Source organism: Anas acuta, chromosome 2 (genome assembly GCF_963932015.1).
Source record: "Anas acuta chromosome 2, bAnaAcu1.1, whole genome shotgun sequence".
In the NCBI taxonomy this organism is placed as follows: domain Eukaryota; kingdom Metazoa; phylum Chordata; class Aves; order Anseriformes; family Anatidae; genus Anas; species Anas acuta.
In genome coordinates, this window is record NC_088980.1 from 136878642 (window position 1) to 136903386 (window position 24745).

At 48.7% G+C, this 24745-nt stretch overlaps 1 long non-coding RNA gene across 1 annotated transcript; it reads left to right on the plus strand.

Moving 5' to 3' along the window:
• The first annotated feature begins 25 nt into the window (after nucleotides 1-25).
• Nucleotides 26-5272, plus strand: LOC137851367 (uncharacterized). Its single transcript, XR_011093142.1, has 2 exons — nucleotides 26-1466; nucleotides 2961-5272. It is a non-coding gene; the product is annotated as an uncharacterized lncRNA (long non-coding RNA).
• Nucleotides 5273-24745: the final 19473 nt, after the last annotated feature.

The following is a 24745-nucleotide window of genomic DNA, read 5'->3' on the forward strand; positions in this document are numbered from 1 at the left end:
CACATGGGTGCACAAGCCAGATATTGCACAACCTCCTTCCCCACCGCAGAAGAGGCGGCGTGGTTGTTTTTTAATATACACTGCCCCCTCTGGCTTCCCTCTCTGCTGCTTCTCTGCTGCCAGGTGCCAAGCTCCTGCAGGAATTAGGAGGGAAGAGGACAGCAGCGAAGCTTTACCGATCACGTCAGCCAGGCCATGCCATGTCCTCGGGCAACGCGGGAGAAAATGGAAAGGTGCTGGTTGGAAAATCTGCCAAAATCTGTCACTTCTGGGGCACGGGAGGCACAGGAACATTTTGCAGCCCCAAAGTGCAGTCCTCATCCCTGCAGCCAGCAGGGTTCACGTAATTTGATGTCCATTTATTTTTGTTTCTTTCGCAGTTTTGCTTAGCCATGTTAGCACTTACACAATCTCCAGCAGCCTCGGATACGAGCACCTCATGACAACGAGCAGGGGACAGGATTCGCGCCGCCACGGCTGCTGCGTTTCGCTCGGAGACAGGTGTTCTTGGGGATGGCTGGGAGAAAGTGGGCTTTTGGTGGGGAAAACTATCTTTATAACAGATAGGTCTAAGAATAGACCAACTCCTTGGCGTGGACCCATCTCTCAGAGACATCCAGATGGGAATCCTGAGTCCAGTGAGTCAGACCGTCTGTGCAAGATGAGGGGGCAGAGGGCTCCTTCTCTGCAGATCTTGCTGGATAAGCAGGATTTAGGGAGCGTTTTCACCCCTGTGAAAGCTCCCCGTGACCCTGCAGGGTTTTGGGCACCTGTGCAGAAGGTTATGGCTGTGGGCAAGACCATTTTCATGTGTTTTCCCAAAAAATACAGCCACCAGCACATCCCTCGCTGGCTGTGCACCAGGACAGCTCTCTCAAGAAGGCAGAAAGGGAAATTTGATGGCACTGTTCCAGAAGAGGAAACGAGGCAGAGATGCACTCAAAGCATCTGAGGAAAAGGGCTTGTCCTCCTGTGGGTTCAGAGAGGCTTTTGCTCAAAGGACAGAAAGGAGAAGGCGGTCCAACCAGGCCGGATTTGTCCCCGTTGTGAGATCCCCCATTGCCTCCCCTCGCTGGTGGGCAAAGGACAATATTTCTAAAGCAAAAATGGGCAAAGAACAAAGCGGTGGCAGGGCTTTTTGAAGCTATTTGATACATTTTCACACATAGCAGGCACATAACCCTTATTTGATTGGGTATGCCAGAAATGAACTTTCTCTTGAATGTATGGCCTTTCAGAGCTGGCACAGAAAAGCTGGCCAGATAAACACAGCGTTGGTTTTGGTATTCTTTAGAAGTGGCTTTGAAGCTGTAAGGATCACTGCTGTTGGATTGAGTGATGTCAGGAATCATCCCTCAGGAGGCAACTGGGTCATTCAGAAACCAAGCCAAAACCAAGGTCTTTTCAAGGTGGTATTTCTAAGAGTGAATGGAGAAATCTTCGCTCTCGAACCTGTGTGCTCACAGGTGAGTGAGATATCTGCTGATATATATTTTATGTATATCTTTTATAAGGATTCACCCCTTATCATTTCTACGATAAGGAAAAATAGTGTCTTTGTGCAACATTTACTTTTCATTATTTGGCAGGGAATGCTCTAAAATAAATTTTCCTGAAGCAAAGCCATCACAGGAAGGGTTGTTCTCGTTTCTTCTCGCATTTGCTGTGGTGGAGAGCAGCAGTGGTCCTCCATCCATCCCTCTGAGATGGTCGTGGACTGTGCGGTGAGGGATCATGGTTATTTGTGAAGTGTTTCCAGTGCTCAGAGACAAAAGAGATATGACAGGATAAAGTATTAATTCTATCGCATCTTGATGTTATCCCTATAAATCCCAGAGACAAATAACACCAGTTTTAGCAATTCACTCCCTATCTGTTCAGGATGGCATTTCAGGCTTTGGTAGAGCAGTAAATTAACACTGCATCCTGGATGACTGGCTGAAGAGCTCTGAGCATCTCCTGAGCTTCCGTGCTCACGGATTTTAAACTTTCAGTATTCCAGGATGCTGACAGACGCTGTTTTCCCAAAAGACATGCTTCTGTCAAGTCATCTGTATAACTCAGTGCAGCATCATGAAACAAACGCACCTCTTCTGCATCGGTAACAGTTTTCCTCTTGCTGACTCTGTTCAGGATGACTAAGGTCCTGGTCTCTAATACCCAGAGAAATTAGTGGAAGTGAGGCATGTGTGTGCTTTGTTGTTTTTAATCTTCCTTAATTTTCATGTAGACCCACAGGGATCGGCTTCTTGTATGGGAGGGGATGACTGTGTGAGTGTCAGAGAGCTGTTACACAGGGAATAAAACTGGCAAATTGTGTAAGGGTGAACGGAGTGAAACTCCTGGCAGGTATCACTTCCACGGGAGAAGTAAACCAGGGAAATGTCTGAGCATGCAGTGAAACCAGATGCAGATGCTCCCTTTTTCAGATTTTCCCCTAACCTTTGTAGCTTGCCTGTAGCATGTTAAGGACAAGCTCCTCGGCGTGAGCACAGGGCTGGACCTCTTCAAATGCCACCTGAAAGTGCTGTGGATGCAGGGGGCAGGCGATGGAACATGTTCAGATGTTTCCAGAGGCTCTTGCAGCCCTTAGAGGCTAGCCAGAAATGTTCATCAGCTAAAGCCCTAATCGCACGTACTCTAAGCCATAGCAGAAGCATCGATTCATTGAATGGTTTGGGTCGGAAAACACCTTAAAAACCATCCAATTCCAACCCCCAGAGGCAGAGTAAAGCTGTGCCTGCTCTGGGCTGACACCTCTGTTCAGTTCATGCCGTGAATTATGCCTAGACAAAAAATGTATTAAAAAGCTAAGTGGAACTTGACAAACCATCAAGATATGTTTTATAGGGAGAAAATGTACAAAAGGAGTAATATTTATGCATAGTTAAAGCATATTTGCCAAATGCTGGTGAAATGGGAAATATTAATTAATACTTTTTTTTTTTTTTTTTTTACAGCAGAAAATTAATTGAAATTATTCAGAGTCCAATCCTGCTCTCCTCGCGCTGTGACTAATCTAAGCGAGATGAATAGGCTACTTGTAGAACAAGAAACTGCTCAGCATGACTAACTTTGGAGGAATCAAGCCCTCGCTGAGCATTATTAACCAGGTTTGAAGCACAGAGCTCATTTTGTGTTCTCCCACTGAACGTCAGGCAGTTCTCTCCGCTCCTTTAGCTTTCCAAGATGCCCAGGAAGGTGGCCTTTCAAACCGTGCCAACAAAACAAGCTTGCCATGAGAGGTGCAAATGGTATTCTTGCAGGTGTCAAACAGCTACGCCACACGCAAGGAGTGAAGTCACTCCTTGTAGCACCCTCAGTGTCAAAATGCTGCTTCCAGGAGCCAGCTGAAGGCAGATGATGTCAAGGCACAGCTCAGGACCTTCCCCTGCATTTCTCAGGGCACTCGTTTCTGCAGCCATCTGCTGCGCAGAGCCGATGCTCTCGGTGGTGTTCATTATGAGACATGGTTTTAAAGCATTTAACATAACCACAGCCTGACAGACAGGAAGATGTTTATCCCCTTAGGGAAGGGATCAACAAAAGTGCATCTGGAAGCAAAGCAACGCGTTTGGATCCTGTCCTTGTGGCCTGGCTCCATAAAAGAGGAAGCCAATCTTTCTTTTTTGCCTTCAGGAGGACTTTACACTTTTGATCCAGAAATGTGTTAGCAGAGATCAGAGAGAGGAGGTGGCATCCCAGATGGCCCACTTGGATCCATCCTTGGATTTCCCCAGAAGGGGATCCTAATGATCTTTCTGAGTCCTGCTTTTTCGTTTTCTGTGTCCCGTGCGGGCAGCTCAGCCGGTCTGAAGGCAGAAAGGAGACATCTGCCCGACAGCAGCGCTGGCACGCTGAGGAACTGGTGCATGTTCCAGATAGCTACTATTTTTCTCTTTGCACCTGACCTAAGGCAAGGACTTTTCCCTTGGTTCTAGTATCAGGAGAAAAAATAAAAAATAAATCCTGAAGTTATGGCTACCCATTCAGCTATTCTAATTTATTTAGCGTTGGTCTTTACATAATCAGGTCTTACATAGGACTACAGACTTTCTGATTATCCCCTGCTCAACACACATGAAAGGCAGGCTTGTAATTCATGCTATGATCCAGGATGCAGTGAGCAGCAGCGGAGAGGACCACCCCGAGGCTGAGTCATGCCACCTACACCAGACACCTCGCCCAGGAGGCTGTGAGTCAGCCGTGAGAGCGCCCATCTCCCCGCGGATGGCAGGGACAGGGACGGCTGGCACACGGCAGCTGCCCAGATTTTCGGTGGCTGGGCTTAGGTGAACTCTGCCCCGGCTCCCTGCCGTCAGAAACGGGGCATTCTGCCTTTAAACCCCGGTGTTCACAAGTTATGGACAGATCTGAACCCCTTTGCTTTGCTCAGCCTACTCGAGTTTGGCGCTGGAAAGCTGCTCTGCCTCTTCGAGAGCTGGCTCTGGGAGCATTTGTCAAACTTTTTGTCAAGCATTTTTTTATCAAGCATTTACAGGAGACTCCTGCTCTTTAATGGGGCCTCATAAGTCCCTTCTAAACTTCTGATATCTACTGGGAAGAGGGACAGTGGCCTTCTTGCAGGGGTCACAGAGCTTTCTTCATCTTGGCTCCCACCACCAAACCCACCATTTTGGCTTCCCACCAAAGCCAGCATCACTCCCGCTGGTCTTTATGGACTCAGGGGGTTCATTTAGGTCCCTGCAGTGTGTGCCAGGTGCTGATTTTTCCTTTCAACAAGCATTTCCTTTCATTTATCTACATTGCATTTCCCATGCCTTGTATTGCCCTTCAACTCCCTTCAGGTTCTTCAAAGCTCTTTGTTCCTATGGTCACAACTTTACTTCGTTACTGCCCTATAGCTCCTAAGGGCTCGTGCACAACATTGTGCCTTTTGGACAAACTGTCACCAGCCAGAGGCTCGCGTGGCTTTGTGCTGATGCCATGCTCTGAAGCCTCTTACGGAGGCTTATTTTCTTGTTAAGTAGCTCTTCTCAACCTGGACACGCTCCCCTATTGACTTAAAGGTCATGTTTAACCTCCAAAATCCCCGTCCAGAACTCTGCGGGCTGCAACGTGAATTTTTGAGCAGAGAAGGATCGAGTCTGGGGAAAAACTGCAAGGAATGATGCTGCAGAGAAATATCCCACCGTCTCCTAAACACCCTGCCTGAGCTCTTGGCTTCTCTTGTGGCTACAGAATGCTACCCAAGCCATATAGCCCATGTTGCAGTTTCCCTTTGGAACAAATTATAACATTTTTAGCTAAACATTTATGGTTTAAGCATCATTTTTTATTTAGGAATAGAAAACGGTGCAGTTAAAATTCTGAGCTGTTTGCACTCATTTTAAATAACTCGTTTTGGTGATGGATGGCTTATGTTTGATTGTTAGACTGGTTTGCACCGATCTGTAATCCAGTAATCAGATAGTTCATTGCTGCAGTTCTGTGCAAGAATTAATTGGGACACCAGGTGCTGGCCGTGTACACCTTAGGTAGAAGTTCCTGAGAACAAGATGCTTCTGTGTGATTGTTGTTCTAGCCTGAAACTGTGTTAAATTCATTAGATTGGAAACCGAGTGGCATGGAGAACATTTGAGAGGGTAAGAAGATTATTGGCCTCTGGGCTGCTAGGCTGTTGTTGTGAGCTTTGAGGATATTTCTCCTTTTTCTCTCCTGTTTTAAAGTGAGCGTGAAACATCTGCGAAGCCTTTTCTACAACGTGCCAGGAGTTTTTAGACAACTCTTTCACATATCAACCCTTATTGTGTCCTATCCATTATTTCCCATAACCCTTTCTTTGTACAGCCCAACAACTGAATACTAATTACACGAGGGGAAGCTACCTGATTCATCACCAAGCCTTTCATTTTCTGACAAGGTTAGCCACGGCCGGCGTATTTTCCAATAACCTCTTCATTCCTAATATCCTGTTCAAGGTATTCATGCAGCTTCCAGTGCCCATCAAATCAGGAGCGATAAAAAATAACCAGAAATCATGCTAGTATCTGTCACTTGCTATTCTTCTGTTTTACAAGCTTGTCATCCAGTTAGGGAACATAAGATACACTGTGTGACTAGTCCAATACCACTAACAGACAGCAACTTGTCAAAATGAACATTTGCAGACAACCCACAGCATAAAAATGTTTTTTTCTTTCTTTTTTCTTTATTTTTTTTTTTCTGAAGCGTTTGAGAACACTTACAAACAGCAATCACATTCAGGAAAGCCTGAGAGTAGCATTCAACCCAACAAAGTCTCAACTTGTGTTTTTGACTCCTTATTCCAAGTGCGCTGTGTGCCTGCTCGTGTGCAGCACTAACCACGTGGCTTCTTCACCCAGCAGCGAAATGAATTAAAACGCCAAGTAACGGGGCTTATATTGTGCATTTTATTCTCTGTGGCTCTCCTGCTCTGCAGAATCTGGAGTGACACCTACGTAGGTGCATGGGGCATGTGATGAAGCAGCCTCAGGCACCAAGGCCATCCATCAGACTCTCTCCACCCCCACAACTCAACACCCTGTTAGGAAAGGGCTTTGGCCTCTGGCTGGTCCTGAACGATGCCTGGGGAGCTTTCTCATGCTGCAGTGGAAGTCTGTGGGGAATTTTGTGGGTTTCCACAAGTGCTGTCCCCAGCTGTTAGTCTGCAGGGTGACCAGCTGCCTGAGGTGGCCGTGCTGAGGCTCTGGGTGGATGCTGCAGGCAAGCAGCGGGGTCAGGGCTCTGTGCTCCGGGATTTCTGCCTGGTTATGGGATCGCAGGGAAGAATTGTCCTGGAAGATGCCACAAGGGAAAAAGATGCCCAAGAAAACAAGCCAATTTCTAAAAACAACCGAAGGCTGAGGAATGAACTGTCCTGTTAGGCACCCAGAACAGGGATTTCAGGAGAAGGCCTGCGTGCCTCAGCAAGGAGATTTTCAGTGAACCTAACTGCCAAAAAGGAGGCGAATAATAAGTGGAAACAAGGACAGGGAGCAAATCAAGAGTATAAAAGCACTGCTTGGGGATTTGGGAACAAAATCAGGAAGGCCAAAGCCCCCTTGGTGGTAAAACTAGCAAGAGACCTGAAGGGTTAGGAGTATGCTAGTAACGTAGAAAAGTTCAGGTAAAAAATAGTGGTTTTGTGTTTTTGTGTTTTGTTTTGTATGAAAGAGGTGAATAACCTGGGTGAATAACCCAGGGGGCACACCAGGGGACCGGAGGGACTTTGCTGCATCCTCTGAGGGCAGCAAGCCCTCCTGGAGAATGCGGGCATGATCCGTGATTCCTGCCAGAAAGAGTGATGTTTGTCAGAGAGGTGAGCAAGGTGGGGATTTTAGGTGGGCTCCAACTGGATGGGCTGGATCCAGCTGCCAGGCACGGCCAGGGCAAATGTGCTGAGCTCCACTGAGGTGGTTCGATGGGCAGGATTAGCCCTTCTGCAGAGCTTTCCTTTACTGCATCGGGAGCATCCTGGGGTAGCATTAATGCAGGGTTCAGACGCTGTAATTTGAAAGCTACGAGGAAATCTCCTTCACTCTGAACACAAGAGGTGTCATTTTCTCTACTTGTGGAGCCTTTACAACCATCCCCTAAAGGAAGATTTCCCTTTCCCCATTTGACTAAAGCAGTGCAATAAGCAAGACGGCACAGCATGGGCAGGGAAATGGCACACGTGCTTTCACCTCTCTTGGCATAAATCAGAAGTGTAAGCCCAGCTCTTTGCCTGAGACCTTGGCACTGGTGGTTGTTCGCCACCAGGATTTGCCATGCAAGGAAATCTCATAGCTTCGTAGTGATTTTTATTTCCATTTGAGCAAAGACAAGCAAGTCTGGGCTGCAGGCTGGCAGGGCTTCCCTATTCTACCTCATTCAGCTGAGTGGTCCCTGGAGGAGATGACCTCACATGAGGTCTTTGCCATGTGGAAATGGCAATTCAAGTTTTATTATATATATATATATATAATTTTTTTTTTCCCCAGGAAGAACTTGTCTCCTTACAATAATATTCCTGGGATGTTAGGGGCAGGCAGAATAACACAGGGGCTTGGGATATTTATTGTTTTACCACCACAGAGCACTGAAAACCTAAAAACTACTTGTGACTCCACCTGAAGAGTCGATTAAATGGATTAAATTTATAGCTTGCTGTGAAGGTATCCTGCCTTTAGGATCCTTTCTTTTTTTCTTTTTCTTTTTTTTTTTTTTTCTTTCCTTCTTCTTCTACTTTTTTTTTTTCTCTCTCTCTTTTTTTTTTTTTTTTCTTTTTCCTTGTAACAAAAACAACCCCTGCTATGCAAAGACCAGAATTACTCATCCCGTGCTGATGGATTGCCGTACCCATTGTGCTCTATTCTGAGCAGTCACACTTTTCAGCTGTTACCTGGAAAGAACAGCAGCTCTTCGGAGGCTGCCTGGGATGGTTAGAAAATACCTGCCTGGGTGAGTCACCGGGGAGCAGAGGGGGAGAAGGAAGCCTGGAAGAGTTTACTTTTGCAGAACTGTTGCATGCGAAGAAGGATATTCAAAGAAAACGAGCATGGAGTTGCTGTGTCCAGCCTGTAATTTAGCACGAAAAGCATTTAATTTATTATTATTATTTTCTTTAATAAAACAAAGGAGAAATCTTCACTTCTCAGTTGGAATATTGTTGAAATATTCAGCGTGGCCACACCAGTCATAAAAGCTCCCCCACCCTTTTTTTCCTTATAAGCCTTGACTTTAGCCTCCTGTTTTGCAGCTATCAGAGGACACGTTGGCAAACCCAATGGGACAACATCGGATTGAAGAGGGAATTAACCCCGAGAGAGTTGTCAAGCTGTGGTTAACACCTCGGGGGCTCAGGTTAGTTTGCCTGGAGGTCAACCCTGAATGTCCTGTCCAGCTCTCCCTTGCTGCACACACTGCAAAAAGGGGAAGAAGTCTCCTAGATCGGCTGTGCTGCCTCAAAACCACCTCCTCTGAATTATGTAGTGATTCCTGCTGGAGACACTCGTGGCCCTCTAATACCCAGAGCGGTAATTTTTGCACTCAGTAGCTGTTTAACACAAGTAGCTGGGAGGCCGTGGCATTAACCACCAGCAGTAATTAGCCATCTCCCTTTAATGGCCTTGCGTCCCCACACACAGAGCCCCAGACGAGCTGGATGGTGGCCAGTGGCAAGCAAAAGCAATCTCCTGGCAGCGACGGTCCCGAAAACAGTGAAATTAAATGAGAAAATTGCAGCCCGCAGACTTAATGTGGGTCTCTCAAGACTGGGTGTGAGCTTCCTACAATCTGGCCTCGCTGGGCATTGGCAAGATTAATTTCTGGGGCATCTGGCTCAGTAGCCAGGGTTGTGTAACAAAGCAGAGCCGTGTGGGCCACGGGATTTCCTTGGGATTTCCTTGGGATTTCCACTGGGGAAAGCACCGAATGGCACTGGGGGAGCAGGAGAGATTGCACTGGACCAGTGAGGACGAGAAGAGCAGGCAGGGGGTTGTAGGAGCCCTGGGGGCTGGGGCACGGAGCCTTTTCCTCGGGGCAGTGCTGCTGGGGAGCTGGGTGGCCGAGCAAATACCCCAGGTACCCAACTCCGCGCCTCAGTTTCCCCATAAATAGAAAAAAAAACTCAAAATATTGCCTGGTGCTCAAGACATGGGGCCATACCAGGCTGTTTTTACTTATGCTGGAGCAAGTCAGCCGCTTTCTGTGCAAGTCCTTCCGACTTCAGCTGTGTAGGAGTCGAGAAAATTGCCCCCTGACTTTTTCCTGTAGAGCCTGCAGCAAGAGGAGCTATATTTAATCTGTGATCTCGCACAGGCTGCCTCACGCAGCCATGCGAATCGGATCCAGTTTGGATTAAGGTCCAGCGCCTGGTGTGGGCCAGCAGGTTCTTTGTACCAAGACATTTAGGGTTTTGAGTGTAGCAAGGGCTCTACCTTGCTACAGCCTGCTTTTTTAACATCTTTAGGAAAACTTTCATTTTAAATTGGTGTATTTGCTTGTTTTTTAAAGTGGCAGTGACTTATGCAATCAAGGGATTGCATAAGTCAGGGAAGGGAAGGGAAGGGAAGGGAAGGGAAGGGAAGGGAAGGGAAGGGAAGGGAAGGGAAGGGAAGGGAAGGGAAGGGAAGGGAAGGGAAGGGAAGGGAAGGGAAGGGAAGGGAAGGGAAGGGAAGGGAAGGGAAGGGAAGGGAAGGGAAGGGAAGGGAAGGGAAGGGAAGGGAAGGGAAGGGAAGGGAAGGGAAGGGAAGGGAAGGACCCCAGGTCCTGAAGGGTGCCCATCAGTCCACAGCAAGGTTTCGACAGGCCCCGAAGAAACAGGGCTTAGAGTTCAAACATCCTTATTAGTTGCCTGATTGGGAAAATGCTATTTATAAGTGCTGTTTACAAGACTGATGCCTGTGAGTATTGCCACTACTCAAATAGTAATTAATTACTTGCAACGTGCGGCAGCTCTGGGACAACTTTGCTGGATGAGGTCTGCGAGGCTGATTAATGCCTTCTCCAAGTCAGTACCAGCAGCAACCAGTGAGAGTTTTGAGAGTCAAAGATGGTCTGGAAGGCCACTGGATCTTCCAGCCCGCACCTACTGCACATCCTCATCATATTTTCAAGACCGTCAGAAGGTCTCCACCTGAATTTTAACAAAGCTGCAGCCCCCAGCCAACAGCCAGGGAGGTTTTATTATGGATGGGTCCTTGGTGGCGTTCCTGCAACAAGCTGAGCCAAGCAAGCAGCACGCGAGTTTGCACATTTGAGAGACAAACCAGCCGAAGAGGAAGGATCCAAATCCAACCCAACACCATCTGCCACGCGAGACACTGTAGCTGTATACAAAGCCTCATTAGTACCTGATGAGAGGGAGGCTGGGCCCACAAATACATGTATATTTGCAACACAAGGCACGTGCCATGCTTCAGCACCCGCTCGACTCCATGCTTGAAACCTACAGTGGGCACTGAAGCGAGGCCCAAATTATTATTATTATTATTATTACTTATTGCTTTATTTTTTAACTGAACGCTCGTGTTTCCATGCTGTCTCCCTTGGAGATGGAGGCGCTGGCTGCACCACAAGGTGCAGAGAGATGGCACCAGGGGCAGGCAGAGGCGGTGTGGGAGCGGCAGGGATGGAAAGCACGGCTTCAGAGCAGAAACGATACAGAGATCAAAAAAGTAATTAAATGGAGAGAGGCAGAATTAAAGGGTCACATCAGGGCTGCCATGTGGTAGCTGCATGAAAGCTGTCATGCGAGTGCAGCTGGGGATAGGAATGAGGAATTGACACGGGCTATTGCCCTGCGAGCTCTGTTTCTTTCGAGTGTACCCTCAGCAAGTTTGTCAGTGACTCCAAGCTGGGTGGTGCAGTCAACAGGCAGGAGTGAAGGGCTGGCAGCCAGAGGGACCTGGGCAGGCCTGAGAGCTGGGCCTGTGTGAGCCTCATGAGGTTCAACAGGGCCGAGTGTGAGGTCCTGCACCTGGACCAGGGCAATCCCAAGCACAAATACAGGCTGGGTGGAGAATGGGTTGAAAGCAGCCCTGAGGAGATGACCTGGGGGTCATGGTTGGTGAAAAGCTTGACATGAGCTGGCAATGTGTGCTTGCAGCCCAGAAAGCCAGCCATATCCTGGGATGCACCAAAAGCACCATGGCCAGCAGGGCGAGGGAGGTGCTGGGGCCCCCAGCACAAGGACATGGAGCTGTTGGGGTGAGTCCAGAGGAGGGCCATGAGGATGCTCAGGGGGCTGGAGCCCCTCTCCTGTGCAGACAGGCTGAGGGAGCTGGGGGTGTTCGGCCTGGAGAAGAGAAGGCCCCGGGCAGAGCTTACAGCGGCCTGCCAGTGCCTAAAGGGGGCTGCAGGACAGCTGGGGAGGGACTCTGTGTCAGGGGGTGTAGGAATAGGACAAGGAATAATCGTTTAAAGCTAAAAGAAAGTGAATTTAGGTTAGATATTTGCAATAAATTCTTCACTGTGAGGGTGGTAAGGCCCTGGCACAAGCTGCCCAGAGAAGCTGTGGATGCCCCATCCCTGGAGGTGCTCAAGGCCAGGCTGGATGGGGCTTTGGGCAGCCTGGGCTGGGGGGAGGTGTCCCTGCCCATGGCAGGGGGCTGGAATCAGATGATCTTTAAGGTCCCTTCCCACCTGAGCTGTTGTATGGTTCGATGATAATTACAGCCTGGAAACACTGTGGCAGGCAGACTCTTATCCTCTGCCTCCTTTCATAATCACAGCACTTGCACTTCTAAAACGATTCAGTTGATTTAGCATTTCGGATTCAATTTCAGGCACACAAGGGGATGCATCAGCCTGGATTATTTCCTGCCAGACAACCCTGCCCCGACCAACACCAGAGGAGCCTGTGGAGGTGTGTGGCACACGGCAGAGTGCGGCGAGCACCTCCAGCCCTGGAGGAGTTTCTATGGTGACATTTGCAGCAAGCAAGCGTGCGTGTGGCTTCTCCTGGTGCTCCAGCAAGGGGATGAATTTCAAGGAGTCCCAGCTCCAGTGGGAGCCTCCTCGCTCAGCAGCTGTAACACAAATCCACATGTGCATCCCCTTTGTGCATACGGCCAAAGCCAAGGAGAGCCACAACGCCCCGCGTGGAAGCACAGCAGTGGTTTCATGCCTCGTTCTGCGAGGTTTTCAACCCTTTCTTCCCTGGGATGGCTCAGCAAGTAGGAAAATGAGGAGGTGATGCTCTGCTGGTTTTTAAAGTCATTTTTTGCATGCCTTGTTGTACCTCAGTGGAGCTTGCTCGGTCTCCTCATGTTGGCAGGTTTCCAGCAAATGCCTGTGGCACTTTTCACAGAGGCAGGCACGTGAGCTCCGGTACCCCAGCCAAGCGTTACTTGGGTAATTACAAGGAGCTGCGTGTAGCTGAATCATTTTTCCTGTTGAGGCTTCTCTCGCCGTTCCGGCTCCGTGGAGCCCTCTCCTTTCTTCCCCTTTCACAGTTTTGCACCGCTCCGGGCTGCTCCGAGGCTGCTCCTGCTGCAGGAAGCGCCGCATAGCACCGCAGGCTCAGGCTGACCCCAGGACTTATAAAAAATGTGATGTGCTTTATCATTATCCAGGGGACTGTGTTTTTTTTTTGGGGGGGGGGCAGAAGATTTTGGGCACTACTCCCTGCTCTCCCCACCAGTCACTACCTAAAACCCAGGACTTGTGCTCCCAGGTGTTTAACCTCTACATCAGGGAGGTGGTGAAGCAGAGGGATACCCCTGTGGGGGAATTTGGGGCTAATAAGTGAGTTTTTGTTAGCGCTGGTGGAGCTGTCAGTGTGGCCCTTTGGGGTCCCCCACATTTTGGGATGGCAGCAGAGCTTGTTGCCTTGGTAACACACTTGCTTAGGGAAGAGCATCCGGAGAAATCCCATTAGGATGGAGGGAGCCCTTTTGGGGAGGGCCACCACAGAACCTCAGCCTGATTTTTCCCCCTCTAATGCATACAAAAACCCAAGCCAGGAGTCAGCAGGAGCACGCCACAGCAAGCGGGGCTCACACAGGGTCAGGAGCCTCCACAGCCAGCCTGGGGAGTGTGGATGCCAGCCCAAAAGGTGTTGATGACTCCAAAACGTTGCCGTGCTCCCAGGGCACCAGTCCGCAGAGCCGTGCTACTGGGTTCCGGGCCCGTTTCCTTCATGTGCCGGTTTTCCACATCCCATAATGGGACCTTGCAAAATGGGAGGGAGGTGGAAGGAGGGAAGGCAGGGTGGGAAAGCCCTGCCTGGATCAACGCGTGGTTGCTGGCAGCATCCCATGTTTGCTGTGCCCCCAGGGTTTGGCTGTGTGCTTTACAAGGTAGGTGAGGTCCTCAACAATTTTCAGAAGGAAGAGGAGAAGGGATTTGGGCATGCGTTAATTGAGGGGGATTTCCTGTGCACCTGAGGCACAGAGAGAAAGGGAAATAGGCAGCACTGTGCAGGAGAGGGATGGGGGTGGCTTGGGGAGCATCCCTGGCACGGGATCTGAGGGAGGGAGAGAGGAAAAACTGGGCTTGGACAGCTTATGGGCAAAAAGGCAAAGCCTGCCCAGAGGGAATGGGGTGATGAGGGTTTCCTCAGCATAGGAGGGAGCTGGGGAAGAAGGAAGCGCAGGAAAGGATGCCAAAATGCCAGCGAGCATAACGTCACTGACTGCAGCGCCGTGACATGCTCTTCACTGCCCTCATTAATCATTAACTGGAGCACACCAGCCACATGGGCCCACAACTATGGGGCTGCCAGCCTGGGAAGTACGGGACAGTGCAGAGTCCCACCTCCGAGCATCTCACAACCCTCTGTAACTTCCTCGTTTGATTTTTAAAGCACTTGAGCAAACAGTGGCTCACAGCTGTTGGCCACACCTGATTATTTTGCTGTGGAGTGATACACAAGGAGCTATCACAAAACAACAATAGCCTTTTGCTGGAAAAATTGTTTTATGCCTGAGGATTATTGCTAGTGATCCATTATCCAAGGCTCCGCAGGAGAGGCTTCCAATTTCCCCGACACAACCGTCCTGATCTCTAAAACAGTTAAAATGGGTAACAGCCATCAGGCTCTCCTTTTTTGGGTTTAAATCCCCTGTGGACACGAACTTGGAGCAGGCATTAACCATGATGGGAGCCAGCAGGGGCTGCTGCATGTGAGGGCATCGTGGGCACGTGGCTGAGCCCCCCAGTGAGGGAAGATGCCCCAAGAGCTGGCTCCGTGCCATCCCTCTCCATGGGGTTTCATATCATAGTATCACAGAATTGTAGAATCATTAAGGTTGGAAGAGACCTCCAAGATCACCTGGTCCAACCATCCCCCTACTAACACTGTCACCCACTGAACCTTGTCCCCAAGCACCACGTCCAACCTCTCCTTGAGCACCCCCAGGGACGGTGACTCCACCACCTCCCTGGGCAACCCGTCCCAACACCTCACTGCTCCTTCTGACAGAAATGTCTCCTCATTTCCACCCTGAACCTCCCCTGGCACAACTTGAGGCCATTCCCTCTAGTCCTATCACTGGTTACCTGTGAGAAGAGGCCAACCCCAGCTCTCCACACCTTCCTTTCAGGTATCTATACAGCAATAAGGTCTCCCCTGAGCCTCCTCTTCCCCAGACCAAACCCCCCCAGCTCCCTCAGCCGCTCCTCACAGGCCCTGTTCTCCAGGCCCTTCACCAGCTTCATCGCCCTGCTCTGGACATGCTCCAGGGCCTCGATGTCCTTCTTGTAGTGAGGGCCCAAAGCTGAACACAGTACTCAAGGTGCGGCCTCTACCGCCCCAATTCTCCCTGTTGTTTTGTCCCCTCTCCACTTTCTTTGTCCTGTCTCAGCCATTCCTTCAGCTAAACCGGCCTCAGGCTCCTCAAGCCTCAGGCTGAGGCCGTCCAAGATCTCCTGAGGACGAGCTTGGAGGTCTGAGCAGCAGGCAGAGCTGTCCTGAGGGTGGTTCAAGCACATGCCAACAACCGAGAGCTTTCTGGAGTCACCTGCTCTGGGTTTCAGCCCACGGTTTGGGTTGCAGAGCTGCAATATCCCCGTGCTTCTCTTCAACAGCAGTTCCGCTGGCACAGAAGCTTCAGAGAAGCTTCAGCCAGGAAGCTGAGGAGGATTAAAAAGGCATTTAAAAACACCTTTAAGAAGAGATGTGATATTTAAAAATTAATCAGTTAATCGTGTTTTTAAACCACAGTTTATCTGCATATAGAAGAAGACCAGGGGGTTGGGTTCTGCCTTAGAAATATTCAGACTGCAGGAGCAGGACTGCCCTCACTGATGTTAGCTTCCTATAAGCCAAGTCTTTTCTAAACTAATTGCCAAAATCCATGCAGGGCCAGAGCCCCATGAGGAGATGTTTCCCCCACCCCTGAGCCCACCTTGACCCCAGACCCCCCCGAGCCACCTTGAGGAGGCCAAAGGACATCAGTAAAGTCCTCAGGGAGCACCCAGCACTTGTGTGGTGGTGGAAACCCCAACCCCATCTGTATTTTAGCATAGGAATTGCAGCACGGTGGAAATTAGGTGCTCGAGACCGAGGAAATGGCAAGGTGCTGACCCTGATTAGCAGCTCTTCGTTCATTACCAAGCCTTAATTTAACGACTGGAAGTGAAAAGGTGGCTCACGCTCTCTGTGACAACCTCCAGCACTAACAGAAGCTTCTGGCTTGACTCTGGAGACAGAAAAAACACCAGGTACAATAAGATTACAAACAGACACACACACAAAAAAAAACAGCAGGTACAATAAAATTACAAAGATCGTCTGGAGAAACAGCCCGGTAACAAATAGGAAGGAGCTGCTTGGAAGAAGCTAGACAAGAACATTACGAATTCATTTTAACTGCAGCAATCGCTACCAAACAGCTGGGAGGATGGTAGAAGCGCAGGGTTATTACACTGCAAAATTTGAGGTAATTTCTTCCTGAAATTTGCTTTTTTCCCCTCACTTTATTGAATTCACTGGGTAAGGTCTTTCTAGAACTCCTTGTGCACAAGTAACAAGCCACCCCCAGGGCAGGTGGAGCAGCAGACCCAAGCCACGTGAAATCAGCCCCTGGTGGACACAAAACCAAGAAGAAGCTGGCAGGAGGCTGTGGGGGAGGCTGAGGAGGACGTGGCCATGGTGGATGGTGGAGGCCAGGGCACTGTGCCACCACGGGATGCACTCACACAGCCTGGGGCCTTGCAGGCCGCAGGTCGGGGCTATGGATGTGTGATCACAGCTCTTGTCTGCATGGGTCGGTGTTTGAATGAGTTAATTAAAAGAAACACATAATTTATCTTCCAACCGTGGGTCCGTGGATGTTTAGAGAGGAGAAGGATGCTGCTTTGAAACCGAGTGGATTTTGCAGCTCGTGATTAATTCTCCCGGGCATGTGGGAGCCGGGCGGAACAATTACGGCTGCGGGCAGTTTGATCCTCTTTGCCACGAGGAGAAAATGGAAGGGCTGCAGAAGGAGACAGCATTATATCCCAAATCTCCTTATTTCGTAGGGGAACAAAATGTACTTTTATGCCCGTGCAGTTCGCAGCGCAGAGCCGAAGCTTTCTTCCTCTTACCCCAGGGTGCTTTCATTTGTGCTGCCTGCCCATTCCCTGCCAGTCAAAGGCTATACATTATTAATGTACAGCCTAAACGCTGCTCTCACTCATCCCTTTGCTCTCAAAAGCGCCGCTTACATGAAGAGGACAAGGAGGATTTGGCCCAAAGATTTTAATCGTGTCACTCTGGTGAATTGGTTTAATGCAGGTTTAAATGGGAAGCTTTTTGTTCTGATTTTTTGTGGGTGTTTTAATTACTGAACCGGTTATTGTTGGGCTAATTTAAATCAGCATGGAAGGGGAATACCCTGGTAGCTTCCTGAAGGAGTAGCCTTGTAGCTCTGCCTGAAATGGCAAGAAACTGGCACTGGAAATAAAGCTTTATAAATGGAGATTATGAACAGCTTGTCATTTTTTTTAAAGGGAAAGTATCCGTGCAGGAAGAGATGCCACCTGCAGAGGAAGCTTGACATTTGGGGCTAATCCTGCTCCAGCTGAAGCTGACTCAGCTCCTGGGCTGTGTTTTTGGCTGCTCGTGGCCCTGTTTCAAAACTGAATGACCCCGATGGACAGAAGCCAAGGGCCAGAGCCAGCCAGCGCTGCTCCTCGGATTTGTTGGGCACTCGTGCTGGGTATGTGGCCTCTCTCGTAGGGATTTGATAGCGCCTGTCCTCATTTTGCACCGTGCCAAGGAGGAGGGAAGGCGGGTTGGGGATTAATTTCCCTTCACGCCAGACTCGCTTTTTTTTTTCCAGACAGAAGGACATTAACTGAAAACTAAATGAGGTGAAGCCCAAGGAAGAAGGAGGAACAAACAGGTTGGGCAGGAGATGCTTGAAACCCAGTAAGGCAGAGCTTCAGGATGTTAGCAGCCCGAGGTTCACCTGGGGTAAAGCGTGAGGTTGACCTTGACCTGAGCACTAATTATGTTAGATAATGGTGGAACACACTGAAGTGTTTTAAGGAGCTGTGTGGCTTCTCATTTTGGAAGGGGCGATGCTCAGTACTGTGGTGGTTTGAAGCATGGTGACAGGAGCTTCATGGAGGGGTCTGAAGGAAGGCAGCGAGGTCTTGGGCAGTACAAAGAGGAGGCTAATAGAGGAAAGCAACAGATCAGGAGAACAATCTTCTTGGCAGCTGTCTGGGTAGCAATGCTCTAAGTTATCAGCAGGGCCAGGGAGTACACGTGAAGGCTTTATGCAAGAGGCAGGTACATTTTCTTTCAGCTGTATGGAGCTACAGCTTTTGGCCAGGCATTCACATGCAAATGGCAAAGAGGGGGGCTGCGATTTATTCCACAGCAAAGAGGCAGATTGAGGAGCTTTGGGAGCAAAAATGGTAGCTGAATCATGGTTTTGAAGAGGAAGGACTTGTCCAGCTCTCCGAGAAAGCTGGCTGGAGATGGGGATGAGGAAGAGTCCGCCAGGAGAATGGGGAGACGAGAAAATGGTAGCCAGTGGAAGACAAAATTAATACCAGTAATAATGCTGTTTTGGAAATAGCTTCCTGGATTAAAAGATGGATTGTTACTAAACAATATGAATTCACAGATTGGGAAAGATTCTTAAAGCAGATAATTATTTATTTATTTTATTATTATTTTATTAGCAGAAACAAGAGATGCCTACCAAAAAAAAAAAAAAAAAAAAAAAAAAAAGGGACGTGTCTAACACCACAAAATCCGGTAACTAAAAGATTTAACCAAGGGTAACCATTGGGGTTATTTGTTTAATGTCTTTGCATATGTCCTAATCCACCAAATTAAAAGTTAAATTCTACACACTAATTCTAGTCTGCTTGTGTTCGCTCTCCAGGGGGACATTACCAGCGTTGCATGTTGTAAGGAGCTGGACCACTAACCTTCAGCTAGAATAACATTTCAGTATTTTGTCGTAATCGGATTTAGCAATCAAGCCAAGAAGCTCTTGGTAGAGCTTGAAACTGCTGGACAACCAGAGCCATTTGTAAGAAATCCTGGGACGTGGCGCTCTTTGGGTTCATTGCTGACCTTTATTTTTTGGTGGCATTTTTCGATGCTCCCATTCCGCTGTTCTAGCCTGCTCTCGAGCAGTGACTGCTTCATTGGGCTTTCCTGTCCATTTCCTCCCTTGGAGCTCACTGGAAATGGAAGGACTTCCTTTCTCTCCCTGCCAGCTCGACGGCACACGGCCTGCTGGAGTCAAATTCTGGTCAAAATCAGCTCGTAAACATCCCCGCTGACAATGAAGTCCCAGCATCAGCTTTGTTTAAATTTCCGTCCAGTTTTTCCCCTTCCTGAGACACCAGCTCTAAGCAAGCCTGCTCAAGAGTATGTGGGGAGATGAGTGTCTGGGTAAGTGTCAGCGCAGCACGTGGCGTAGGCAGAGCCACGACGAGGAGGCATGGAAGGGGAAAAAAGCTCACTCGAGGAGTTAGCACATTAGTGAGATGGATGGTGCATCAGTAATTGCAAAGTATCTGCCACCGGTGCCACATAAAGCACCATCTCCTCCAGACATTGTCAGTTTATTGCCTTTAAATGGACTTTGACCATCATTAACAATCAATCAATTGAGAGCCAGCTTCCAGTGTTCACAAGCAAACACTTCCTGAAAGCAAATGCAGAGTAAATTGTTCTTGCAGCGTTTTGCTGGGATCTAACCTCTTCCTCTCCTCCTTTCCTCGCGTAGCACACTATCAAGGAGAAGCTGTTTTTCCTTTGCTGATCTTGTAAAGAAAGACAGGCTCCCTGGGAAGCTGTCTGAGCTTAATGCATGCTCCCGAAGAGCTCAAAATACGGCACAGGGACACTCAGTATGGGATTTGGCCCCCCGTGACCGTGGTTCATGTGCTGTGGTGAGGAGGGAGGACTCCTCTCCTGTCTCTCACACTCCCACCAAGCTCACCCTGCTTCCCTGCTCCAGGGTTTGGCAGCCTCCCCGGGGCTGACACCTCTCCTGGCCAGCAGGAGCTGCTGGGATCATTTTCTGTCGGAGTGCTGGCTTGGCTCGTTTCATGGAGGTGCCCAAAAACACCTAGTGTTTAGGATTGCCCTTAAAACACCCCCTTTCTGCTGAATTTGGCTGTGTTCAGCCAGAGGGGGTTAAAATTCCTGCTCTAGGGGAAGCTCGGCACGACTCCAGTGTAACTGCACGAGCCTCCCTTCCAGGGGACAGCACGTCTACAGATGCCAGCTTGCTCCTGCCCCTTCGCAGTGATGAAAGGTGAAGTCAGGCCACCACCAGCTAAAAATAGATGGTGCAATCAAGCCAGTGTTAGCTTCACGCTGGACAGTTTCATTGTTACATGATTGCACTCCTACGCCTTCACCGCCCCAGCTGGGATAAAGGGGGTGACACGGAGATGTTCGGGTCCTGAGAAAAGGCCCGGAGCCTCACAGCGAGTGGGACAATTAATTTCCCAAGTGTCCAGGACAGCGGTTTCCAAATCTCTGTCTATGGGGCACCAGCATCTGTGAGGTCCACGCAGAGTCACGCTGCCCACACAGCCTTTGCAATTAAAGGGCTTACGATAAAACAGCAGGGCAGGGCCGAAGAAATGTTGAGGATTGAGTGACTGCAGCTCAGAAACATCCAATGACTTTATGAACTGCAGTTTGTGAAGCCTGCCTTACCTTGCATTCAGTATTGTGTGGGATTTTTAGGCTAGAGCATCTCCTGCGTGCCCGGTAATCGCAGCTTCTTTTTGGTGCAGAGGGCAGAGGAACTGGACTTGATTCATAGATTGAGTCACGGAGGTGCTCAAACTAGCAGATTTCTGCCCAAACACACGAATATTCACCAAATGACAAAACTAATTTCCTGTCGGGTGATGTAGAATTAAATTATTACTTGAGAAAAACAGAGGCATGCTCCGTCCGTGTCGAAGGCAGTCGAAAAGCTGAGAAGTTTTCCTCATTAGTTGGTGGCACAGTTATGACCCAAACGGCGTCACTTTCTTTCCGATGCATAGCAGCAAATTCTTTGAATGATTTACTGCAGCAGCAAGAAGCAGCTGTGTGCTATTTCTCAACATGGCCCTGAATAAACAGTATTGCTTAGATCTCTGGAGAAATGCTGTCTCTTAGCATTGATTTGGTAAGAGCTAACCGCAGCGGCAGACGCTCTTTAGAAAATGTATCTAAGACGAGTTGAGCATTTTCCGTAAATCACAATCTAAACATGTTCTAAACAAACAAACAAAATAAATGAGCAAGTGGGATCTAGTCACAAATGTAAATTATTTTTCCCTGTGGTCCTGCATGAAGGAGCTCCACTGCACAGGCAGCTGTTCTGGTCAGCTCTCATAGCACACAAGATCCGAATCACAGCCCCCTCAAAACCAAAAAGTGCCATTGTGTTGAGTGTTGCTGCAACAGAAAGTCAGTAACGACTGTTAGAAGGCTCCTAACGCCAGCACAGCACACACAAAGAGGGTAAAGAACATAAATAGGATGAACTGACGCCGGTCTGGATGGCACAAGCCTCCACGTGAAAACGAAGGACAGGGAGCAACCATTAAAGCTTAGGAACAATCCTGAAAAGCGGGGAAGAAAAGATCAGAGTGATGTCTGGTGAGAAGTCGTTCACTCATTTACTCTAATTAGCAGTGCACAGGTTTAGGCAGAGCCTAGCAGCTACTGCACACTGAGATTTATGGGGTCAGCCCAGTCTGCTGCATCTCTCCCCCGCTGCCGTACTCCTGCTGGCGTGCAGCCACAGCTGATGTGAGGCCGGGCAAACACCGAGCACAGCTCAGACTTTAATGAGAAAGTTCACAGCTCTGACTCGTTCGGGACCCTGAGCTTATCACAGCAAAGTATAAATAGCCTCTGATATCTTCGCAGTGAGCAAAGGGTGCAAAAAGCCACCACCACCACCACCAAGTCAGGCTAAATGGCCTGAGCCCACCCCGGGGCGCTGAGCTCAGAGCGAGGCCTTGTCCGCACGCTGCCTCTCAGACACCAGCTCAGCCCAAGCTGTCCCTGTGACACTAAAAAAAGTGTTTTTAAAGACCCGTGTGTTTTGATTTCTGTGGATTCTGGCAGGCAGGTGACTGGTTTTTAGGTGGCTGTAAAGCGGGCAAGGTAACAGCTTCACTGGCAGGGTGGAAAAAAAGAAAACAGCCAAGGGTATAAGAGAGAGATACAAAGAGTCTATAAATACCTATAAAAAGATGAAGTTGAGGTACATTACTTGATGGGGAAGGAAATCAAATGTAAGAGGTTTACCAGTAAGTAATAAAGAGCACTTTTGACTCAAGTCCACACACTCAAAGAAGTTAACAACTAAATAAAGCACGACACGGAGTGGAAAGAGTAACCTGAAAGTATTTAGAGGATTTAGGTGGTAGTTCTAGCCTGTGCTGATAAAACTGACGTATGCCAGTTCCTGAATGTGCCTGTTCCACCTACTCTGTGGTGCCTCTGCCAGCGCTTCGGGTCACATTTTGGACAATATGGAAGTGAAGAACATAGCCACATTGGAGGTGATACAGAGAAGAGCACAGGCAATCAACAGACTTTGAAATTGTGACCTATGAAGAGTGACTGAATTACCTGGGTTTACTTAACAGAGAAGCCCACAAGGAGGACATGATAGCAGTGTTCGGCTGAGGGCACTGCTCATCATATCTGTTGTCAGTAGGAACAATAAGTAATGGACTTAACTCGCAGGGATGAACCATTGCTGCGATAACCCTCCAGCTGTGAGGTTCAGCAGTGGGACGTGCTGCTTACAAGGTCAGGGGATGCCCTTGTTTGGAAGCTTTTATGGAAAAGAGAAAGAATTGTGATAGTCTTGGCAGATCTGACCCAATCTCCGAGTGAGGAGACGGCCTGGGTAGCTTTTGGAGACCTCCCTCAGCCCTTCCATCTCCTGCATTTACCACTGTTTTGTGTAACACCTCTCTTTGAAAGCTACCACAATAACACTGCTCCCTCAGGGACTCTCAAGTGTACCTACATGAAAAAACGTAAGACAGTAAACAACGCACTGAAGTTTTCCAAAGAGTTTTCAAAACACTGATAGCAAAATTCCACAGACAGAGCAGACCTTCACGCCTTTCCCCTGCCTGGACTGCAGCAACAGCTCTGGTGGTGCTGCACGATGTGGAAAATCACAGGCTGGACGCACGTCCAAACCTGAGGCTGGGGGCTGAATTCAAAATCCGCTGTAAAACCTGTCCAGTTCTAAACACGTAAATCGAAAGCCCCAAATTATCTGCAGTAGAGTGAGCAGGCAGGAACACACGCTGACCTTTACACTGTTTATGAGTGCTGTAGGACTAATGGACCTCACCGGCCAGAGCTCGGGAGACCACCCTTGTAGCAAAGCCAGAGAGTCCCCGACTTGCTGCTGTGGCAATGGGAAACAAGGCAGACCTCGAGCCACTCTGATGACAAAAGAAATTCCACTCGTTAGCTCATTTTATCGGGACAGGGCAATGGCTCAATACAGCTTGCAGAAATGCTACAAATTCCTTCAGTGCCATGCGGTTTGCAAACAGCCCCTGGTCATTAGCTTCACTTGAGCTGAAGTGTTTGCAGCTTTGGAACAAATAACCCAGAGGGACAGTCTCTGGGGACATTTCGAGAGCGCTGCATAAAGCCAACTATTTCCTTACGGCTACATTGCAACCGCCTCCCACGTCCACTGCAGATTTTTCATGGCTTTTTTGGTAGCCAGAACCCAGAATCTCTCAGAAAGGGGCTAGAACTGAGCTCCTGCACCTCTGTTTTACCCCAGTGAGCCCGGGCGATGCAGCTCCTCCAGCTGTTCGTAGCGATTACTCAGCGCTCCCTGGGATGACCTCATCTAACTACACGTGCTCACTTACTTTCTGGGAATTCAGTGGGATTTTTTGGAAAACATTCTGAGCCTCGCTTAAAATTGGATTTTAGATACTTCCAGAAGAGACGTGGGCTTTTAACAACCCCAAATCCCTTCTTAACGTTGTTCCACAAGCACCCATATTGATGACACAAGAACGTTTTACCTAAACTCTGTCCCTACACAAAGGTGACTCTTAAGAGGACATGGGAAACTTTCATTTACAGTTGGATGGCTTCAAGCTCCAGGACTGTCCACAGCTAGGAAATTCATTTCCTAAGTGCAGCGATGCTTGTTTTTAAAACCAGGCAGGAATTAGGCCGTTTTACATTTTAGTTTTTTTTTTTTTTTAATTCTCTCTAATCAGCCTTTAATCTGACCTTCCAGGCACGAGGAATATCACAGATATCCTATATGAGGACTATTCCCCCATTTCGTGTAGCATTCCCGCTACACTCATGAAGCCCTTGTAACAAGTCAGTGACAGCTTTCATTTGCTCCTGTATTTTGAGACTGCAGCTACTGCACCCAGGGGTCTTACTGCACTGAGGGTCACCCTTGCCTCCTACAAACACCGGTTCATAGGGTATTCTCAAATTAGGCATCACAAAGTTTCAAAAACACAGTCCTAACTTCACCATCCCGCTAGCGATGCAGCTTTCCAGCTCTTCAGCGCTCATAAAGAGAGATTGTTTTAAGAAACAAAATCTTTTTATTTAATGCTACACAATCTGGATCGAAGGAACAGATACTTCACCTCAAGACCAAGCCATACGGATACATCCCAGAACATTTTCCAAAGTAAAACCAGGTTACCAAACAGCAGTCAGGGCAGGAAGCATCTTTATCCATTTGCACTCGGCATTATTTTAGACAAACTACAGCATCAGAACAGTTAAGCACGCCTCCCCCGTACAGCACAAAGGTTGAGAGCGGATTTCTTGCCTCGTGGG